At 40.4% G+C, this 22,934-nt stretch overlaps 1 protein-coding gene across 2 annotated transcripts in view; it reads right to left on the bottom strand.

The window, feature by feature from the left end:
* Positions 1-21,364, bottom strand: part of LOC132977518 (carbohydrate sulfotransferase 8-like) — a 222,964-nt gene extending 201,600 nt beyond the window's left edge. The window contains exon 1 of one of the 2 annotated variants that reach the window (XM_061042150.1): positions 20,029-21,364. The gene's annotated coding sequence lies outside the window, so the exon portion shown is untranslated. The remainder of the gene's footprint in view (positions 1-20,028) is intronic. The other variant, XM_061042142.1, reaches the window with a different exon arrangement.
* Between the last annotated feature and the right edge of the window lie 1,570 nt (positions 21,365-22,934).

The following is a 22,934-nucleotide window of genomic DNA, read 5'->3' on the forward strand; positions in this document are numbered from 1 at the left end:
AAACACTGTCCTTTCCTCTTTAAAAAGGCATAAAAGCCCCAAAATAATAATTTAAAAATGTTTTGAAAAAAGAATGATTAATACATGAAATATACTATCCCAAACCATAAGGATTTTACTTCCCAGGGGGACTACAACACAGCAAACTATTGCCTTCCTGTTTCTGTTCAACTTTCTCTTTTCATCTATGCCATCCTTTTATTTTGAAAAGTACAGGTTTTTTGATTTGTATTGGAAAGTGCATTCTCATATTGCAAAATTTTAGAAAACCAGTTGGGCATGAAGAAAAGTGTCTCGACAGAGAGTGTCCGTGACCTCAGCTGTAGCACTTCCATTCTCAGTGGATGAACATCTGCTGGGACGTTTGCAGTGTCAGCTCAGGGTCACAGAACATTTTCTTTGTAAGAATTTGGATGAAAGAGAGAATTTTGAACAACCACATTGAAAATAACTAAAGGTTTGCGGTTTTGCACTAAGGCCAACCAACTGTCTGTTTGTGATGCTGTGCTGACTGAATGTGCTCCTCTGAACATGCACACTGTTTCAAAACGGTTTAAAAGAACAACTTACTATTCCTTTTCTTGTCTGATGAATCTATCTATCTATCAAGGATGCAACAAGTCTCAATATAATATTGAACTTTTCAGTACAGCATCCAGGGTTCAGTACAACTGCATTCCATGCATTGTACTTCTCTCCATATTTGCTCCGTTGTGCTAAGATAAAGAAACCCCCTCCCCCTGAGTTAATATCCAATCACCAGGTTGGGAAGCTGACCACACTAGTGTCAGAATACACACATCACTTTTGCATTATAAGGAAGCATTGCCATCTTTTAAATCAGTGGTATGGAGACATTTCAATCTCTGTGTTGAGTTTAATGACAAGGAAGAGAAAACAGTTATCCAAAAAATGACTGTCTGCAAACATTGTTTTTCGCGTGTCGCTAACTCAAATGGCTAATTGACGACCTGCTTCTTTGTGAAAGGCCGAGAAAAATAAATATATTTTAAAATAGTGAATGTCTTCCTATTTGTACACGCTGCCTTCTTATCCATGAGACTACTCACCATACACCAGGACTGTACATTATCAGAATCTGTTTTTATTGCCAAGTACAAGAAATTTGTCTTGGTGTTTTGGTGCAAAACAGTTAAAGGAACTAAAGCAAAAATAGAAAGAAGTTAAATAATAAAAATATAAGAAGCGATTACAAATATATAAAATAGAATTTAAAAATATAAAAACACAAAATGTACAAAAGGTGCAGTATTCAAAGTCCAGTGAGCTTTAATGATATGGAAAGTTGTTTTGATAAAAGTAAAATAGTTTAGGAAATAAAAAAATAGCTTTTTTTCTTAACCCCTTGCTAAAACTTGACTTAGGATCCGAAGAATAGAATACTAAAAAAACACACTCCAACGGTGTCAGAACCAAACCAAACAGAAAACACAGACTAAAACACTGAGGTACTATATTGTTGCATTCCTACTTTCTATCTGTATGACTTATACTGAAACAAACATGGGTGGCTGTGGCTCAGTTGGTAGAGTCGTCGCCTCTCAACCAGAAGGTAAAGTGTTCGATCCCCAGCTGAGCAACATGTCCTTGGGCAAGAGACTTAACCCTGAATTGCTCCCGCTGCTTCAGTGGCTGGGATTAATGAATGGGATTAGTTACTTCTGATGATCACTACCATCAGTGTGTGAAAGGGTATGAATGTGTAGGTGTAGCGCTTTGCATAGTCGGAAGACTAGAAAAGCACTATATAAGCTCAAGTCCATTTACAAATTCCCACCAACTCTAGCTGACATGAAAATAAAGTAATGATTGAACTCAAAGTCTCACTGAGAACTACTGACATAGACTTGTGTTAGTACACCAGCCTGTGCAGTCAGAGGTTCAAACATGAGGATCATAAAGCAAATGAGACCAGCAGGCAGGTAACACAGGAGCAGGAAGTGCTGGTGTGATTTACTCAAGCAGCTGGGAGAGTTTGGCCTGAAAAAGGGAATGAATGATGCTCTCAGAAACCCTCAGTAACTCAGTAACTGTTCACAAGCCAGCAGTTGTGTGAACCTCTACTGTACACCTCTGAATGAACAATGGGGCAGGCTGGGCAGTGAGCTTTCAACAACAAGCATGTCTCCTACAAATTACATTTATAGATGAAAAATGTGTAAATCAAAATGTACAATGCATTTCTACCCAGGGGAGGCTGTGGCCAAGTGTGGAGTTTGGATGTGTCTCAACCCAAATGTTGGGGACATAAAAGTGTCCTTGGCTAAAACACTTAACATCAAATTACTGAACCCTGAAGTGTCACTGCATTGCCTGCTGCGTGTGAATGTGTGGGTATGGAATAGTATTGCTAGGCATTTGGTCTATTTGCATAGCTTCCTCTACCATCAGTCTGTGAATGTGACATGTAGTAGAAGCGTTGCAAGTACTTTGGAAGAAAAAAATAGTAAAGTGATATACAAGTCCATTTACCATTAATGACCACTCCTCTGATGTATTTATGGTCAGGGTTTAAGTACGTACTGAGACATACAGCTGTTTGGTGTTAATATAAGAGAACAGCTTCACTGTCAACATAACAATCATAAACATTAAGTGAACATTCAGGGATGATTGTTATCATAATTTAAAGAAGCCATGCTGACAATAACAAAAAATCTGACATATTGTTTGCTGTGCCATTCAAAGCTAATTTGTTTTCATTGAAAACGTAATTTGCAGCACAGATCAGGGGCTGAATGTCTGGAAGACAAATAAATATGTAAACTATGTAACTGTAAAAGTTAAAAGGACTTCATTTGAGTTTCTTAGCCCATGATGTGGCCTGCTGTCATACCTGCTTTAAATTCCCAAAGCATAATGGACTCCCGTCTGATTCTTAAATGGCTAAATGATTTGATGGGTGATTGTATTTTCCAGCACAGACAACACTTAAGGCAGTCATTTTGGAAACATCAAGCCCTGGCTCATAGTCGGACACTAATGCTGGAAACCTTAATCTTTACCATTAATAGCCACCCGCCATTAAAATTAAATGCAAACCAATTATGTTGAAGGAATAATATTCCAGTGCTTAATGTGTTAAACAGTAGGTGTATATCACCACAACATGTGAGGAATTAATTCCACTGGCTTAGTTCCTTAAGAAACAACATTGCTGAAAGCTAATAGCTCATATTAAACTTTAATACAATTATTCCAATCCGATAGCCTCAGTTATTCAACTTGGAAGCACTCCACTCTTATACGTCCATGCAGAAACACGAGCACAGAAGAACGCCTCTCTGCTTCATATTATGGGCTGGCTCACTTTCAGTGTTATCAGTATTGAAGATTTATTTCGATTTTCAATGCCAAGACCAAACATTTTGAAATGTAATATTTCCTACTGCTGTATTGTGTGAAGAGCAATGGTAACACCGAATTTCCCCCTGGGATCAATAAAGTATTTCTGATCCTGATCCTGATTCTGATTTGGAATTGGAGTTTGCTCTGACTGTTCATGAGTTCAAAGAGCCAGCTGATAGTTAATGACTTGTGCAGCCATGGTTTAAAAACATCACGTCTCTCCCTTTCGTTAAAGAAAAAGTCAGTAGCTTTCATCTAAAAAATAAAGCATGGACTTATACAGAAAGTAATGCCACTCAATCATCACTCATGGGCCTCCATACAGGTGTGGTGGCGACTGTGTCTGCAGAGACCCTTATCCTCTGCCTGGATTTTGATGTTTTGTTTTATTTCGGTGGACACATGGCGTTTTTAGGTGGGGATCTGGCGTATTTTCTCCAGCCAATGACAAGTGAGTTGAGGAGTGGATTCAATTAACTGATTGGACACGATTCAAACTGGCAAATATGATGAATGTGGACCTACCGGCACAGAAGAGAAAACATAAATCATAGTGAGGTGAAACCCAAGCAGATAAAGCTTGTTCCAAACATGGGTGAACCTTGTGTTGGCTATCACCATTACTGTTGGACAGGCAGGTGCCAAACAGCGACGGTTAGCTTTTGCTAGCGTGCAGTAGCTTGTGGTGTACGTACGAGCAGTATACACTACGTACACATTAAGTCCTGCTGTGAGTGTGGGCCCAGTTTGAACGTTGTTACAAGCTGCACAGAACAATGCTACTGACTCTATCTTTAAGGCTCCTGTGAGGAGATTTTAACTTGTTATGAAATAGACTGAAATTAAAAGCGATGCCTCTTTATGACCTACAAAAGCAAACCAGACCATCAGAGACAAAATGACTATTGTAAATGTTAATGCTTGTCAGTGCCAGATAAAACGTAACACTGTGTCCACAAGGGAAATTTATAAAACCTAAAGTTCTTCTCACAAGCTTTGAAGCTCTGAACATTTTCTGGAACCACTACAATTTCTGTAGACACATTCTTCGAAAATAAATAACGCATTGTGATGAATATAACAGCAAACATGACAGTGTAACACATACATTCATATATTTAGTTCTCGTAAATTTAGTACAATTTCACCTCTATCAGGGATGATATAAAGCATAACAATTCCTTATAGTAGTTTTGGGAGGATTGATAGTGTATATATTCAGGAAACACTTATTTTTCTCTAAGTATTTCTCTTGCAGCCAGCAGTTGTGAGTGTAACAGATGCTCATTGAAGCAAAAGTGAGAAAATAAAGCAATTTGTTTCGCTGCCATTTTCCAGCTAACCAAAAGTTAGAAAGAGTGCCAAAGCATCTTCAATCAATACAAAGAGGTACTGAATCATTCAATCCAAAAGCTAATAAAAGACCCATAATTAAGAGCTTACTGAGGGAGTATCAAAACCACAACCCTTAAACAAAACATGTCTTATGGTTTAAGGATACTATGTGAAGCAAGTTGAACTGCTAACACTGTTGAGGACCTGAACATCAATATATTGTCAGTCAGGAACGGTACAATGGTGTTCTGATCACGGTAACTTAGGGGGCTTAGGGGCTGCGCCGTTTATAGCAGGTGCCAGAGCTACAGAGTTTTAAATCCACAAACCATGACACCAAATGGAACATAAAAAAGGAGTCGTAACATTCTCCTGTCCAAACACTAGCTAGCTAACATGAGCCCGAGTCAACACACAACAGAAGTAGATCGCTAACAGCTAATGGTACGCTGACTTTCTTTTTAAATGCAGCTCTGTCAGAAAGTCCTGTTCTTCATCCTCCTCATCGTTCTCATTATCCTCTATGACTGGCATCACAAAGTTTAATCACGTTAGCATCTTCATTCCTGGATACAGTAGCCTGTGAGTCTTGTCCGCTAACATAATCAACTGTCGCTCGCTTGTTTTTTGTTTGTTTTTTGTTTTATATGCGGTTCATAATCTCGTTAAAAAAGTCGTAAATTTACGAGAATAATCTCGTAAATTAACGAGTTTGTGACCAGCCTGCGCGAAAATTAAGAACTCTTAAAGCCTTTAAAATAATATAAGAATAAAAGAATAAAGTAGTTATTTTAGTCTATATCAGAAGAGCAGCAGCATCCTGTTCTCAAATGACAAACATGGAGCATCAATACAGTGTTTCCCCTATGTTTACAGCGTTGGGGGGGGTGGGGACAAGCCGACATGCCGACACGACGACACAAGGAAGGAATTTTGGTGTTCATGTGTTACTTTTAATGACAGCTGTCCTTTGCTATCGGAAAGGTATCCTTAAATGACTTATTTCCCTGATTTCTGACTCTATCCACTATCCTATCCCTACAATAAAGTCACAAAAAGCCCAAAAATAAATCTTTAAAAAAAAAAAAAAAAAAAAAAAAATATATATATATATATATATATATATATATATATATATATATATATATATATAGTTTCTTTAGGGGAAACACTGCAATACTTTAGTAAAGGTTTCACTAATAAGGAAATAGGATACTTCCTTGTGTAGTCGGTAAAAACAGTTTAAGAGAAGTTTTCACTTCAACTTGGAAGACCTTGTTTATCTGTAAAATGATGAACAGGACACAAACTGGCTCTGCACATGAGACACTTTAACAAGGCAGACCAATAATACTTTACTTATGCAGATATGAAACAACACATGCTTTTGGCACATCATCATCTTCACATTGTCATAAAATATCAGCACCCTGAAAAGATACTGGAAGAAACTGAAGAAAGAACCACACTGACTTGGAGGAAGTTTTCTGCAGAGGAAAAGACTTTAAGAGTTCTACTTTCATCATCTTCCCGCAGGCTGGTCTCGAACTCGTTAATTTACGAGATTATTCTCGTAAATTTACGAGTTTAATCTCGAAATTAAAAAAAAAAAAAAATTTAACGTGGCCCTAATCCTCCGTCGTAATAATCATCTCGTTAGCTTTAACACACCGAACACCAAACTTGCTGTATTCCTCGAATTAACTGTTTTGGTAACTGCTTGACAAAACACTGCTGGATTATCTGTATGTTAGTGTTATCGCTCACATGAAAACAGAACGATACGAACCAACCAACCAATTTAATCACACAAGCTGAAAAAAAAACAATCAAATCACTCAAGCTGGGAAGGTTGACTGTCAAAATCACTCATGTTAGGACTTATTTATGAATAAAATTATTGTTCATTAGGTAGTCGTAAAAATGATACTGCAGGGCCTATGTATAACTTTAAATGCTCATTCGGTATTTTTTATAGCCATTTATAACATTTTAATTTGAATAAAATATTTTTACATATAAAAGTTGGTGAGCTGGTGAGTCTGTTGTCTGTATACTGTAATATGGAAATGTTGACTTTCTGTTCAGCAGTTACACAGTATGATTGAAACTTGTTGCAGCGTGGGGTTTTTTGGGAGATCAAAGTGTCTGGGTGTAGTAAGGTGACCAGATGGATGCATCACAGGGGCTTTCAATACAGACTTCAAACCTCTGCCCTGGTAAATATATACTCACCCCTCTAAAAAGAAAATCCTTTCATCCACAGACACCTTATATACTCCCTCTCTGTAAGCAGATGATAGGAAATAGACGGTGATGTGATTTCCCAGGCAAAGAAATTAGGTAAGTGCAATCATTAGTCATATGAGGCTTCCTGCAGGGTCAAAGAGGGCAGAGATTGTGGGTAATTAAATGTGGTAAATGAAACACTAATTGAAGGAGCGACCCGAAGCCTCTGGTTCTTGTTTAATCGGGAGGAGAAGTAGATAACAAAAAAATGGTATTCATTTTCTCTGATGAGGGGGGATGTTATTACGGGGTGCACAAATTGATCAATTAACAATAAACATTAAATAACAATCAAGATAAATGTGTTTGTATTGACTCAATTAAAGGGAAACGTCAGGGATTGAATGATTAGATGTTTAAAGGTAAATTACATCCTGACTAAAGTAATCAAATGCATACATGATTAATTATACGTAATCATTGAGATCAAGTAATGAGCCATGGTGAATTTAATTAGTTAAATACTGAATATACCTCAATGTGTAACCAGAGTTTTGGAGAACACATTGCTGAATGTTAGTGTTTTGTTAAAGTTCAACCTGTTATTGCTGTAGGTCAGTCTTTATTTAAAAACTCTGGTTATTGGCTCGATAGATCAGTATTTTTTCAAAGGCTTGATAAATGTTTCCACACAAGGTCTGAGATCATTTCATTCAAACTTCAAGGCGTTTTATTCATACCATATATTTATTTCTTAATTTCATCATAATGTGAAAACGATCAGCACTTAAACATCACCTTTTGATGTCATCAGATTGTTTAATGGTCTGTTATTACGTTTTTCTACCTACCAGTCAGACAAGTACAATATCATCCAATGTGATTTTACACTGATGTCTCTAAATGACCTTAAACAAAAGCAAAGAAAACCATCATCTCTAGGATTACATGATATAATATGGTCATTCAGCTAGTGACGCGATTCACAGCCATAGCCTTTGTTTAGATCTTCAGTGACAAAGTTGAACAGTTAGTAATATGTTGCAGTCAAAAGGAAGCAGAATTAGACCGTTTGTTAGCAAAGAAAAAAACACATTTTGGCTTTCAAATAACCAAATACAAAAGGCTGAACCACTCTTAATGTAATAAAAGGCTTTATTGTAAAGGCTAGTGTCCAGCGGTGTCTTAGGTTATGCTTTAGTTTCTCCTTGTATTATTTCCTGTTTGATTTTGAGTCACTTGCCTCTTTTCTCGTTTCAGATCCTCCACTTCCTAGTTCCTGCCCTTACAGTACGTGTTTCCAACATGTGCAATTGTTTGCCCCGCCCTGATTCTTTCCAGTTGCGTCTCAATGTCTCCCCCTCACCTTAGTATTCAGTCTGTGTCTTGTCTTCACTTCCTTCTGTGCCAATTTGTCTTTGTCCCCTATGTCAAGCGTTCAAGCCTTTGTTTCTAGTGAATTACTTTTTTGGTCTCGATCCCGGCTGTGTTTTTTTGGCTACGACTTAGCCTGCTCCCTTTTTGGATCCGTTTGCATGTTCCTGCTATAAATAAAGACTGTTGACCTCCTTACCAAGACCACGTTCAAGAGTTGTGCTTGTGAGTCCCATCACCTGTGGTTTTGTGTAGTTACACTTATCAGTTCCATTATAAACTAGCCTCAACAATAAAGCTTTTTTACAAATAAACGTATCTTGGTTCAGCCTTTTTTCTTGATACTTTTTTTCTACCAAAGAACACCTTCTTATTGCTTTGTTTTTTCCCCTGCCTAAAGAATGCTGAGGCCCTCCTATTTTGTTTCAATTAACCAAATACTAGCTTTTGGTATTACACAGGACATGAGCCACGGTCTCATTGGTCAAAGTTTTGTTTTTAAGTTCAGTGTTTATCGGAAGAATCCATTCATCTCCATAAACGGACTACTGACCTCTTTCTCCTTACACTACTTCACCTATGCTTTGCTACCATCAGAGTTATAAGGACACTGTGTGTATCGCCATCTTAATATAATTGGAGGTCATATCTTAACGCTACATCGAAACAACAGATGACAATTGCCTTCTCAGCTAACTACCAGGTTGATTTGAGCCCCAACATCTCATATCTTAACTCCCGCTATCCGATGACCATTTGATATGTCGATAACACTCAAAATGTGCTGTACTGCACTTCCTGTGCACTAAACTAAACTTGGAATGTTGAATGTAAAGTATACATATAGTAACATTTTAAACACCATAAAAAGAGTCCTGCTTGATTTTTAAGGATTTTTAATATCACGAATGGTGAGAAGGAGGTGCTGATTTGGAGCTTTTAAATTGCATTATTGTAAAATAATGTGTCCCTTTTATATCAACTATTTATTTTACTGCACTTACTCAACCATGCAGCATTATAAATTAAAAACCCATGTCATATAGCTTTCATATGCAAAATTACGAGCTTTAATTCAAATCGGTTATTAAAATGTTACTGTAAACTGGTGTTCATTTTTTTGGTGTTTTTGCCTGATTGCTCTCTGGGGGAAGAATCAACCCATTCGGGCCCACCTACTGTACAAATTAAGACCTTGACGGTTCATCCAAAAAAGCCTCAATATGTTGCCAAGTCCTGACCGACAAGCTTAGGCTAAATAAATGAGTGTAATTAACTTGGGCAGCAATACTCTGGCCTAATTGATCAACACCCTGGCACCAGGTCATGTGTGGTTCCAGAAGAGTTAATGCTTTAAGAGCCCTGCATTGAAGCAAGAGGCTGATATATAGTATGTGTGTGTCCTTGGTTCTGTGTTTTCCAGGCACCCTGCTGTCTTGGAACTTAAAGAGCGCCTGGCGAGGCTTCAGCCTCTGAGCCAGTCACCTTGTCAGCCTGAGAGAGCGGGCCGCCCCTCACCCCTCAGTTTCTCTGGGCCAATCCATATCCTCTATATTTACACAGAGACACCCCAATGGAAGCTGCTCCTCGTCAAACACATTTTTTTCAGCTTCAAGACAAATGAGCGTTGTCACAGCTCCGCACATAGTACCATGGCAATAAGGACAGTGTCTCTGAGAGAAATACCAGCAACACACACACCAAACCCTGTGTCAGTGTCCTCAAGTAACATTCTGTTTTCATTCACCAATTCATCAGTCTGGATCCTGAGCTCAACCGAGGTCCAGGTGGCATCAAAAATCCAACCTTGAATTTTAAACTTGTGCACCTCAGAACACTGAGGTTCAACACACAACACTGTCCACCTGCCCTCAACATTCATGATTTATAGCTGAACATTTCCATCGACTTTATCCTCTATGGCAACATGTATACTGTACTCACATGACTGCTGTACAGAAACTTAAACAAAACCCAGAATTAGAAGAGGCAGAGATTTCAACACCTGCTTATTGTCAAACATGGAACTGCTTTATAATTACATCTCTATTGCTTCAGTTGTGGTTAGTTAAAATGTACAATGTTCAAGAGTAAACACAATTACAAGTATTTAATGTGAAATGAGGGAGGAAGGAATAAAAAATGACCTGATGAAGAGTCATTTTGAAGATAGGGTGTACTGTACAACATGGAGTTAGCTCAATTTCAAGTCTACACATGAACATGAACTGACTCCCTTCATGGTGCCTGGAGAGTCCACGAGCTAGAGGTGAGGTAAGGAGCAAAGCCATTGTTACCATCGCTAACCAACAACGCAACTACTTGCTGCATGGTTTAGCCCTGTATGCAGGTTAGCAGTCCAATCCACTAGGGATTATTGTCCCTCAGCATGCCTTTGGGTCTGAGTATGAACTCTTGACTTCTGGGGCGCAGGTACAGAATGCCCAGGATGAGGACTGAAAGAGTTGTACCACACAGCATTCAGCATTCAGCGCTGATCATTCAGTATGAACATGGCACTCTGCACTTTATTGAACTTGCTATTGAAATCCCTACATGTAATCATGTGATGCTTTAATCATGTATTTGAATCTATTATTTTAAAAAATAATTTTGTCTTTTTGTACTGTGCTGTATATGCTTTCAACGTCTGCCACTTAAACTGTGTTCTTTTGCTCTCGGTGAAAGGCAAATTCCCCTAGGGGCAATACAGGTTTCACTCAATCATACATATAGTCTAACAATGACTACAAACAGGATTTTATTTCCAGAATATTTGATATTTGTTGGGATTAAAGAGTGTTTAAACGCATATAAGAATAAGAAGAATTGAAAATAAAGTTCAAACCCCACATTCATTATGTTTGAATCACTGTCTTAACAATGATACCACAGCAGGGAGCTGTATCTCTACCTCAGCGTAAAGATTTGTTCATAAGTGTCTGTAAATTGATAAGACCGATCACTTTCTACATGGAGCTCAGTGATTTACTATAAATCAGCCAATGAGTGGAACATCACTAGTTACTCATCTTATGCTTCAAAGTGAACTAATCATTATCCATGGATTTAGTAATACGAGGCTCAATTCAGAGCTATCGGACACTTATCAGTGATCAGTTAATTATCAGGTCCGTTCCATGCACGAGAAGTCATCACACAGTAGTGTTAAAGCTCTTTAGCATTTAGCAGGGATATCGTGTAATGCAGCTGAAGATATCCGTACTATAGGTCACTGTATTTGATCTATAACTGCAGAGCCGTCACAGTCAAAATGATCTCTTCTGCTGTTATCGAGTGCTACAGTACAGACAGCAGAGCGATATTGGCCATAGGAAGATGGGATCATTCTGTCGATTGCATTTAAAATGACAAACATGCCGGCTGATTTGATTTCCTCTGGGCTGCTTGCCATTTCTTGCTTGATAAGACCCCTACTGTAGCCGTCTGTGTGTGTTCCCCTGTTGTTGTTCAGCAGTGGTAGAGTCAGCATCAGGGTGGTCTCTCTCTCTCTCTCTCTCTCTCTCTCTCTCTCTGTCCCTCTCTTCTCTCTCCTGCCTCTCTCACATAACAAGATGAACATTTCCTCTCCTTACACAGAATCCTCCCCATGCCGCCTCCCTCTAATCCTTCCCTGGAAGTGACTCACATTACGGCATTCTTCACTTTAATGCACTTTAATAGCATTAATATCTGCTTTTGCCTCTTCAGCTGCAATAAACACCCCTTACATCTTAAGAAAGCCGCTTAAGAGCAATTGACATGGCAAGTGCGCCAATACAGAAACATACCTCGGGTGAAAAGCAGAATAAGTCATTGTAGGGGAATAATCTGCAGTTTTTCATACACGGGCACCGGGGCTTGGCGCAGCGTGGCACATGCTGTACTGTAAACAGACACTGAGGGAACTTAGACGAGGAGCAGCCAGCTCCCTGTAGTGCTTCCTACTCACTCGGTCTGTGTGGAGGAGGCCTGCAGATACAGGAAGAACATGAGTCCCTGCCACCTTCTGTGCCATCCATGCTGCCGCAGCAGTGTCAGCCAAGGTCAGCGCAGGAATGACAGAGGGCTCGGCGTGGAGATAAGACTCTCGGAAACATCTGAACCACCGCGTCGCTTTTTCTAAAGGAAAGAGAATCCTGCCCCTGAATAATTCAATGGGTCTCCCCCACCCTAAATAACAGCCGGCCGGCATTGTTTGACATCCCAAATGAATAATTAAGCCCTGACCTTTTGTTCCCATTAGAGGTGATAGGTGGATACGGCATACTTTGTGTGTGAGGCGATGTGAATGTGCCGTGTTCGGGAATGAAGAATTTTTTTTGTATTTAAATTCGCCAAACTCTTCGGCATGAGCCCTGATACCAAGAAAAGAAACACAGCACGTCCATGTGGGGTGCATTGATACACAGACACATAGATTCAGCTTCTGTTGATCGTTCCTAAAGCACAGCCTGAAGCCATCCTTTGTCACTACCTCCACGCTCTCCTAAGAATTGTGCTGTGGTTTGTTCCTGACACATCAGAGGCTTTTTGATTATGCCAGTCAAGAGCTTGTAGTCAGATGTGTGAATCAGAAATTATGTGTTAACACAAAGTCAATCCAAGGAAACTGGTTCTGTCTGGCTCGCTATGTTTAAATAATTATTATCCATTTTTTATTTTGGTTTTTTTTATATTAAGTAAACTTCAAAAGCATTTCAAAGAAAGTAATTATCAAAAATGAAACTTTACAACTATGAAAATAAAGTATAATCTATTGTTGCATTATATAGTATTATTGTGGGTTTATATGGCCATTTATGTTTAAAGGAAGAACGCGCAACTTTTTGATCCTGTAGATGTCGCCCTTGAGCCCCGGCATGAAACCAATATAAACTGAAGCCTCCGCTTTCCTCCAGCAATACACACACCTCCACTCGCGTTCGCAAGAATGAGTTTAGCGCAAGCGGCAACTTTAGCTAGCTCGTGGCTTCACATTAAATGTAAATTGACACAGAATGACCGTGATCTAAAAACACTTGTGTGACATCCAAATAGGCAGTGAGTATGTTATTCTTCTTTTCTTTAGTCCTTGACTTAAACAAATTTATACACTAGGGGAGGCGCCCGCCTTGTAAACCTGATGTGAAAACACAGCTCTGACAACAACACAGCCAGCAGGAATCACCGTCCTCACTCCTTGTAGACAGTCATGGCTCAGAGAGACTATTACAGGATGAACGGATCTACTTGATTTCTGCTGTATTTAAATGTAAAATGTTGCACATTCTTCCTTTCAGCAACACAAGTTTTTAGGATAAGGTTGGAGATATTCTACTTTTCTCATTGCAAACATGTACAATGAAAACGTGTCCTTCTTACAAAATGTTCAAGGAGCTAAAGCCGGATATATCTTATTCCTCTGTGTCATAGAGGTTCATTGTTGTCTCCAAACTATGAAAAGCACATCCATGAGATGCATTGTTTCACAGGATGACATGTTCTTTTATTACAATCAACATGGCAACTGCAGTTTATTTTGAGAAAATCCCACACGCACCATCTCCCTGCTGTAAATATACACCGAATATGCATAAATCCATCGCAAGGTTTCGTTTTAACATACAAATTGTATTGTTTTATGGCCTATATGCACATTCGTGTGTGGGCTTGATTCTGCAAATGCTGGTTTCATTTTTCTAAAACGGATGAGAATGATGAGGTTTCTATTCATATTTAAAGTGATATTTCAAATGATACAACTGCAAGTTCTGACCAAGAAATCTGACTGAACAAGAGGCATTACATCAGTGCTGATACAGAGAACAACATCTCTGGGACTTAAAACGATCCATTACATCGCCTCAGGTGTTCTGAATATAGATGATTACAACAACGTAGTTACTGTCAGAGCAATCACTTATTTCCCGTCTGTTCCAATCAAGTTGTAGAACTCATTGGCTGTTTTCGAAACCGCATACTATACTACTAGTACATACTGATTTTGGCCAAAATGCAGTATGCAGAATGCAGTAAGCGAAGTGCCAGGTCAGAGATCAAAATGCCGGAGCACAGCTGTTTGAACTCGTCGGTGGTGGTGACTGAATATCTTGCCACATTATGAACCAATAACAAATATGACATGTTTATATATGTCTTTATATGACTTTAATAAGTCTTACCACCTCATATTTTCCTGCTTTGTAGACTGTACAGTGCATGTGTCACAGCTGTATATACTGCATACTGATTTAGATAGGATTTCGAAAACAGCCATTGTGTTGGAGGAGCCAACTAAAATTAAAGCCATGGGATTTTGTCATTGGTTAGACAGAGCTCAACATTTCACCTTTCAACTTCAAAAATCAGGACAGAACCCCCGCCACCCACCTTACATACCCTCCTTTTTTGTTATTTTTTATTAAGTGCAATCCCTAATGATCCAAAGACTGAGTCTAGTAAGTCAAGACAGTCATATTGTGGATCAGGACTGATTTGTTATTTAATGCAACCAATCTGAAATCTCTTGAGATCATACCCCAGACAGTGATGTGTAGAAACACCATAGAGCTCATTGTGAAGCTTTTATGCACAATTTAACCTTAACATGAGTGTTCTTTAGTGTTCTCATGTAACTCTCTGACAAACAGAGACCTTGGTTTACTTCTTGCTACTGTACTTTAAATTCACTGCTTACAAGCATTACATCGGGTTAATGTACAGTCGTTTTCATACATCGATAAACCGGTAAAAACTGGCTTTTTGACTTGTCACAGAAACGTGTGACATGGCTCAGACTTGGTCTGCTAAGTGAATTGTAGATATTAAACAACTGGTAGTTTATGAATTCATCCCCCACTACAGAGAAACTCCTGATGGACACTTTCCCTGAATCAATTCCTTTAAAGGTTTATCTCCATGTTGGTTGCATATGAAATTACTGAACGGCCTACACACATTACCTTAGTACAGTGGTGTCCAAACTTTTTTTCTTGCGTGCCAAAATTGTCGTGTTAGAATCGCTCGCGGGCCACAGGTTTTGTTTTTTTAAATATAGTTGAAAAAATAGTAAGGCTTTGTAGATCAGAATCAAAAGGCTCGCTAAAGAAACCCTTTAATAAAAGGAAATCAAATATTTTGATTTCTTCGTTCTACTTTATTAGTTTTTGTCTCAGAATCAAGCCTGTAACGTGGTTCATTTCTTTGGAAAAGCTTTCTGCATTTAGCTCAGGTCATTAAATGGTTAAACAACAGTCCGCTTGTTTGCAAAAACTTTGCATACGTTTTTTTTCATAGTTTACAAAAAATGTGGAAAATAGTAAAAGCTGTAGATAAAAAAAAACAACAACATACATGTTACTGAACATTTTCTATTTTAGGAATATTGTTCAGCCCTTGTTAATATGAAAAAGAAAAATAAGATAATGTGCCAATCTTAATCAAGGCCTCGGGCCAAAATCTTCTGATTCTTCATTTGATGTCACGGGCCGCAAAAAAACCCCTCAAGGGCCACAAATGGCCCTCGGGCCGCACTTTGGACACCCCTGCCTTAGTAGCATGATAAGGAAATTCAGAAACATTGCATGGGCTGATATATTTTTTTGCTGCAATGCAACAGCATCAAAGCAACGAGCAAAATATGGAAACAGGCTTGAGTTGTTAAGATGTTCAGGTGTAACATAGACGAGGAAGAATTGTCTGACACGATGCAGAGGCACACTGAGAGATCTTTGATGTGAAATGTACAAATATAGAACAACGCCAGCGTCACACCATAAGCTCTTTTGTGGTTTCTTATATAAAACTTTTTGCACAGTAGAGTGCTATCACAGTCGCAGACTGAATCTATACGTTTTTTTCTGGGGAGACACATCACAGTCTTCTCCAGAAGAGGCTGTCACTGAGCTAGAGCTTCTGGTTCCTTCATGGTGGGAGGAAGAAAAGCAGATCTGCAGTGCGCCCGCAGTGACACATTCAGGAGAGCGCTACTCTGAGGCGAGCAAGGATTTCTGCTTTAAGTAGAGTAAGAGAGAGAGAGAGAGAGATTGGGTGCTGAAGACAGACCATATTTATAGCCAGGCATAGGAATTATTCATTGTGATCAAAGTGCAGATCATGCTCCATTCCATCACAGAGCAGATGTGGCAGAAAGGAAAGAGCACGCTTTCTCCTCTGCCTGCTCTCTAGCGGCTTTCCAAATGGAAAACAGCGAGGGCGAAGTTATCTTTGTGAAGCTACTGTGTGTGTGTGTGCTTGTGTACGTGCGTTTCTGTGTGTGTGTGAGCGTGTCGCGCTCATTCTCAGGTGGCTTCACTTTAGAAGGAGTGCAACGCCTCCGAGATGAAACATGCAGCAAAAAGAAAAAAGGAGTGTCCCACATGCAACACGTCTCCACAATCAGAGCGAAGGATTGAATCTCAGATTCTGAGCTCACAGCGGGAGGTCATGTGCCTGAAGCCATGCGCCCAAAAGGCTTGTACACCCCCCGCTGAATGTGACATCACGTGGATCTTTATCCAAGTAGCACATTAATAAAAGTAGATCACGGGGCCAGAGGTCACCGCTAAGAGACGCAATAAAAGAAAAGCCATTTCGATTTGAGGTTACCTTCATTTTTTCTTGTGTAATTTTCCATGCAGCTTAATATTATCAGTAAACACGACTGTTGGCACTAAGACCACACACAACTCACACACCACCCCAACGTATCACTGTTTTATTTTTCATATCCTCTCTCCTCCCTCATACACTCTTACAGGGGACACACTCTCTTTTTCTTTCTCTTTCTCTTTTTTGTTTTCCTGCCTTTTCTCCGCGAGTAAAGCTTCCTTAGCAATCACACATAAACTCTCTCTCTCTCTCTCTCTCTCTCTCTCACACACACACACACACACGAATGCCTCCTTCTCCTAGTTTCATTTTCTCTCCCTCCCACACACACACACACACACATATACACAAGCGCCCATTTCTCTCTCTCTGTCTTTCATTTTCTCAGTCTCCTACCCTTTCTCCCACCCTCCCTGTCACTCTTTCAACACACACACACACACGCACACACACACGCAAGCGTGCACGCAGAAGTACATGATTCTCACACACAAACACACATAAGCACAAGCACAGAGACATACAAGCTCCTTCATCTTCTCTTTTATTTCTTCTCCCTCCCACACTTTTCCAATCACTACTTCAACGCATGCACACACACAAACACGCACGCGCACGCACACTAACTTACTAACTTACACACAAAGGCGCCTTCTTCATTCGCTCTTATTTTTCTCTCTCTCATTCTCACCAACCCTTTTCTCTCTCAGTCAACATGCACACACCCTTATACACACACATACAGACCTCTTTCTTTCTCTCTCTGTTTCTCATGCTGAATCACTTTCACACACGCAAACATACACAAACGCACACACACACAAGCGTCCGTCCAGCTTCCCTGACTCCCAGCTGGGCTTGGACGGCTCTCTTCCTCTTGGCCTCTCCGGGCCATCTGGAGTGCAATGTCCCCGCTCTGCTGGTCCCCTGCCAGCCGCAGAGCCTCCCAGGATCAGCGCAGCATCTTCAAGCACAATTTGTACGCGTCAAAGCTCGGCTGTGTGTCCAGTGACCCAGCTGAGTGAAGTCATTGAGTCCCACGTCTCCCCCCACCTCAAAGGAGCCTCATTCTGCTTTGATGACACCTGCGCTCCCCCGACTCGCAGGCTGGAGGACGGTGCAGTAATTGATTAAAGCAACCCTACTTGCAATTACAGCTCTGTTTATGATCCTGCAGAAAGGGGTCTGTCTGTGCATGAGGAGTGAATATCAAAAATCTGGTGCACAGGTCAAGTGCCATAACAAGCTTTTCATCTGAAAATGCAGCTGGCTTTCTCAGGGATGACAAAGTCTGGCAAGATAAGAGGAGGATCACATCTCATCTAGTACAGGCATGCAAGGCTTGGACACTGGAATGATTTCTCACCTGTCCTTCAGAGGTGTTACATTTTCACATGCAAGCAAATCACAGACACCTAAGTGGAACCTGCAAACCATTAGGTTAGTCCTTCAGTCTTTCTGCAGTTTTATAATCCATGCATATAAAGAGTAAAAAAACTGGAGAGATAAGAGCCACCAATGTTCATAAAGTCTCCCACAATCCCACAGAGTTTTGCAGCTAACTGCCCTAATGACTGAAACACAAAACACCCAAAGTATTTCAATACAAAAGACTTTGGAATTAAGTCACCCTGTTTGAAATTGATCAGAACTTAAGTCATTCAGCCGCGAGTTTCCAACCTCAAAGGGTCCTTGTTCTGCTTTGATGACACCCACGCTCCCTCTCAGCTCAACAGGGTGATTAATTAAAGCGAGTAAGTCTCAGTACTGTCAATTACAACACTGCGTAAGATCTTCTAGATCTTAAACTTTTGTAGCAATCTTTCTGGCTGACCACCAGCCAACATAGTGAGAAAGACGGGGGAGGGGGGGGGGGGGGGGCATGTTGTGGAAATGTTTAAGACACATAGTTATATTCAAAACCTTTTTTTCATTTCTTAATTTTATTGGATGATCAAGAGTTTTAAAATCACTGCACCAACGTTGTGTTTCTAGATGACGTAGCAAAAATCATCTGCACCATAAAAGTAGCTTAACCCAAAATAATAAATGCCCCAGGGCCGGTTAGCGTGCACCGGCTATTTTTATAGTCTGTTGAACACACCAATCCAATGTGACACCCAAACAACACACACACAGTCACCCAAACAACACACACACACACACGCGCACGCACATGCATGCACACACACAAACAAACTCTGTCCAGATCCCTTCTATTTTCTGATTGTACTCCAGCTGCAGGTTTGCCAACAAACTAAAAAAAATAGAATGGATCCCCGACCATTGTTATCACTTACAAAGTTTTTACTTAAAGACACTGAACAAAGAGTGATTTTTAAAGCCAGGGGAACCGTAAGCAGAGAAAAATGACACATAAAAGCTGTCCTATATGGATGCGTGGCTGCATGAAGTTATCAGGTAGCAGCAGACTGCAAACAAACAGCTGGCTGCGTCTGTCACTGCTCCAACACAAAGAGTCTTTACTGTAGGTGATGAGGTATGCAGCAGAAACAAGTCGAAATAAAAACATACCTCATCATGCAGAGGATGACCCCGTCCTGTCTTAAACCTCAACATGTTTAACTAACTGCATTGAGGGGGAGGCAAAAAAAGCTTAATTTGTATATCAACTCTATTGTCTCTACTCATTACCTAATTTAAAGTAAATGAACTATTTGAAGCATTACACTTTATAAACAGGGAGAACAAGCACTGCATTAATTCTCAAAGTTTGTTGCTCATAGAAGCCACATCAGCAGGGAGGAAAAACTCAGTTTGTAGGGAATAGCTGAATGAACATCAAGGGACATTTTTGCAAAGTAAGTAACTTCATAATAGCAAGCACAACACCTGAGATTTCACAATCAGTGAAGACTGCTGCTCAATAGTTTTCCTTTCAGGAGATTATGAGTAAACCCGCTCTAGTGAGGTTGAAGATTGGACTTTGACAATAATCAATCTGTAAGATGAAACTTCAAAATATAGCACACAGACTCTCTGGGGTCACAGGAAACAACACACAGAATACACAATGTGGAGTTTTTTAGAGGCTGTGGTGGAGTATCACAAAGCAAAACAGCTTGAATAAAGGCACAGTCTTTTAACAGTATGCAGTATTGGACTTACCTCACTGTAGCTGTGTTCCAAATAGCATGCAGCTCGGGAGCAGGTGGCGGAGTGCGAGTACCTTCTTCTTCTACACTAGTTGATCCGCGGAGTGTTTGTGTTTCAGCACCACGGAGAGCGCGTCCGCCTCTTCGGGGGGAAAAATGATGCGAGTTGATGGTTGACGCTGCGAACGCAACGGACTGTGTACTCTGACAACGCGTCTCCCCTTCAAGTTTGTTGCCACCTCGTTGCTGCTCTGGCAGGAGCAAACATGCCTCGTCGTGTGTCTGATGCTTTCAGAGAGGGTATGACCAATCACAACGCTGCCTCGCACTCTTTACTCACATCTTTGCGCATCCCCGCAAAGAGTCTCCAAGGAACCGGTGCCGTGTCTTGCCTCCGGGCGGGCACGGCTGCAGAAATAATGACTTTTAAGACTGGCCTCTCCTCTTGCTAGTGGAGCACATCCTCACTTGGCGGTGTTCTCTTTGTCTTGAAGGCGATGCAGATCCTGATAAAGATGAGGCTGTGTGTGGATGCCCTCCCGCGCAGCGTCTGGGGAAGCTACGGGAGTGGAGAGGAGCGGTGCCAGCCGGGAGCGGGAGGAGTGTCTTTTACGGTCTGAGTTCATTAAAGACTCCTCTAATATGGATGAGCTCCGTGTCCCATCATTATTAAAACCCGGTTTTGAGCTTCCGAATGGCGGGATGACTCGGCTGCAAGAGGATACAGTACGATGTGCACTCCTGTTATAAATGCAGCGGAGCTACTGTAGAGGCGGCAGAGAGTTTAAACTAGATCTGTGCTTTAATCAGAGATGTGCAGATACACATCAATTCAATGAAGTCTGAGGGCATTAATCACTAGTGAATGACTTATTAATAGTGGCTTTGAAAACGTGGGGCTGATGTCTGTGTTAGAATATGAGACATTTATCTCGCACATCTCAATTTAGGACGAGTTTTGTCTAAAATGTATTTGTCTATATGCAAAGATAATATTTAAGCGTCTATATGTCCGCAGAAATAACTTATATGCACCTTGTTTTTCAATCCCTAATCAAAAATCATTTAAAAAAATCCATCCCACCAACTTATCCTCTTACATGAAACATAAACATTTCTACTAAGGCTTACACTCACAGGGATTTATTACTTTTTTTTTTTTATCCCCCTCAGTCCTTACAGAATTCTGTAGAAAGGTTTACTCCTAACCCGTCTACCAGTAACACCCCCACACAAGCTGTCTATCTTGATTCCCCTCATGGATTCTGACTAAAGCTGGCGGGGGATCTGAGGCGGGGTTGTTCCTTTATTTTAAAAAGTCTAAATATATTTTTCATCTTTTGCAGATGAGCTCATATGTAGTTGATGTCATTGTCTCGATTGACTTCTCTGTCTGTGACTTGTCTTCTGTTGTCTGGCCATGCTCTCTCTTCAAATTAATTAGATTACTATCCAAAATAAATGTAAAAAAAAACTAATCTGAGTGCCATTAATCTCATCAGATTGCATTTGGCTGATTTATTTTAGTTGAAGCAGTTTGGATTTAAGACCAAGATGGGCAAATAGACAATACTGCCAGATATGTGATCTGATAAAGGTTGTGTTTCAGACTTTCAAAAACTCCTGCTTGGCTCTGCAGTACAGGAATTGCTTTAAGTGTGATTGTTGTGATTTGAGGTCTTGTAGCTTATTGCCACAATAGCCCCTCCCCCATTCCCTCTCTCTTATGCCAGTGTAATATTATAGCCCCAAGCTAGTGAACAACCCTCAGCCACAGAAAAGACACACACAATAAGCCATTTAATCGTGCACTGATTTGAACCAAAGGATTTTGCTAAGTCATTTTCTATTTCAAAAAAAAAAGAAAAAAGGGGGACACAAAGTTGGAGAAAATAGAGCTTTTAATGAAAAGAGAAAAGCCCTGTGGGATGGATATCAGAAGCCAGTGGATGTGCATAATTCATCTCAGACTTTTTCATAAAGCCCTGCAGAAGAGGGCTTTCTTTAGCCTGTTTTTGTCATTTAAATACTCATAATATTATCCCTCTGCTCTGTGCAGGAGGGAGAAGGATCACTTAGGTCTACAGAAGCAGTATGTTTTTCACTTTAGTTTTTTAACTGGAAGCTTGTACAAGTAAAATTCTCACTTCAGATCCTGAGGGAAACTCTTACTGATGTACAGACAAGGACGTATTTGAACCCTCAAACTGCACGCACACGCACACACACACACACACGTCTCTACTACTGGAGTTTTTCAGAGGTAATGTAATAATTGTTTATCATTATTTTAACCTGCTATGCTTACAAGTAGGCCAAGATGAAACATGTTGAGACACCAGATGTTACTGTTGGCCGTGTTTGAAACAGATGTGCAATATTGGAAATCATTCTATTTCACCAGTGTTTATGTTCACATCGACGTCACATATCATAGCGTGTGTGTGTGTGGTTTTGTCAGGAAGTGCTCTTATTTCAGGGTGTGGCTGCTAAGAAACATCCGTTGCTCCAGCAGGCACAGCTGAATACACTCCAGCTTTCCTCCTCCTGACTTGAGCACACCTCCCTCTGCTGGTCTGAGGTGGCAAACAAAACAAAATCTCCTCACAGCTTTGTTTGGCTGGAGGGGACTCTGGGTACAAGTCCAAGAACACTAATTCAGACCCACAGGAAGGCTTTGCTATCCGCAGCACAAGCAGGCTTTATTGTGGAGCCTTTTTTAATTCACAAAGCGGCTGCATGTAAGTGGGGCAAAACATCGCCCAAGTCCTGAAGATCTAAGAAACACCAGCACAGCAGCTGCAGAGCGTCTCTGGTGGGACTGTGGGCCGTTAGCTGTGTGTGGTATATCAGCACACCCGACTGGAAAATATGCTGAAGATGTTCAGTGGTGACTATTTTTTGTCACTCAGTGTGAAA

The sequence above is a fragment of the Labrus mixtus genome, chromosome 1, assembly GCF_963584025.1.
Source record: "Labrus mixtus chromosome 1, fLabMix1.1, whole genome shotgun sequence".
NCBI classification, from domain to species: domain Eukaryota; kingdom Metazoa; phylum Chordata; class Actinopteri; order Labriformes; family Labridae; genus Labrus; species Labrus mixtus.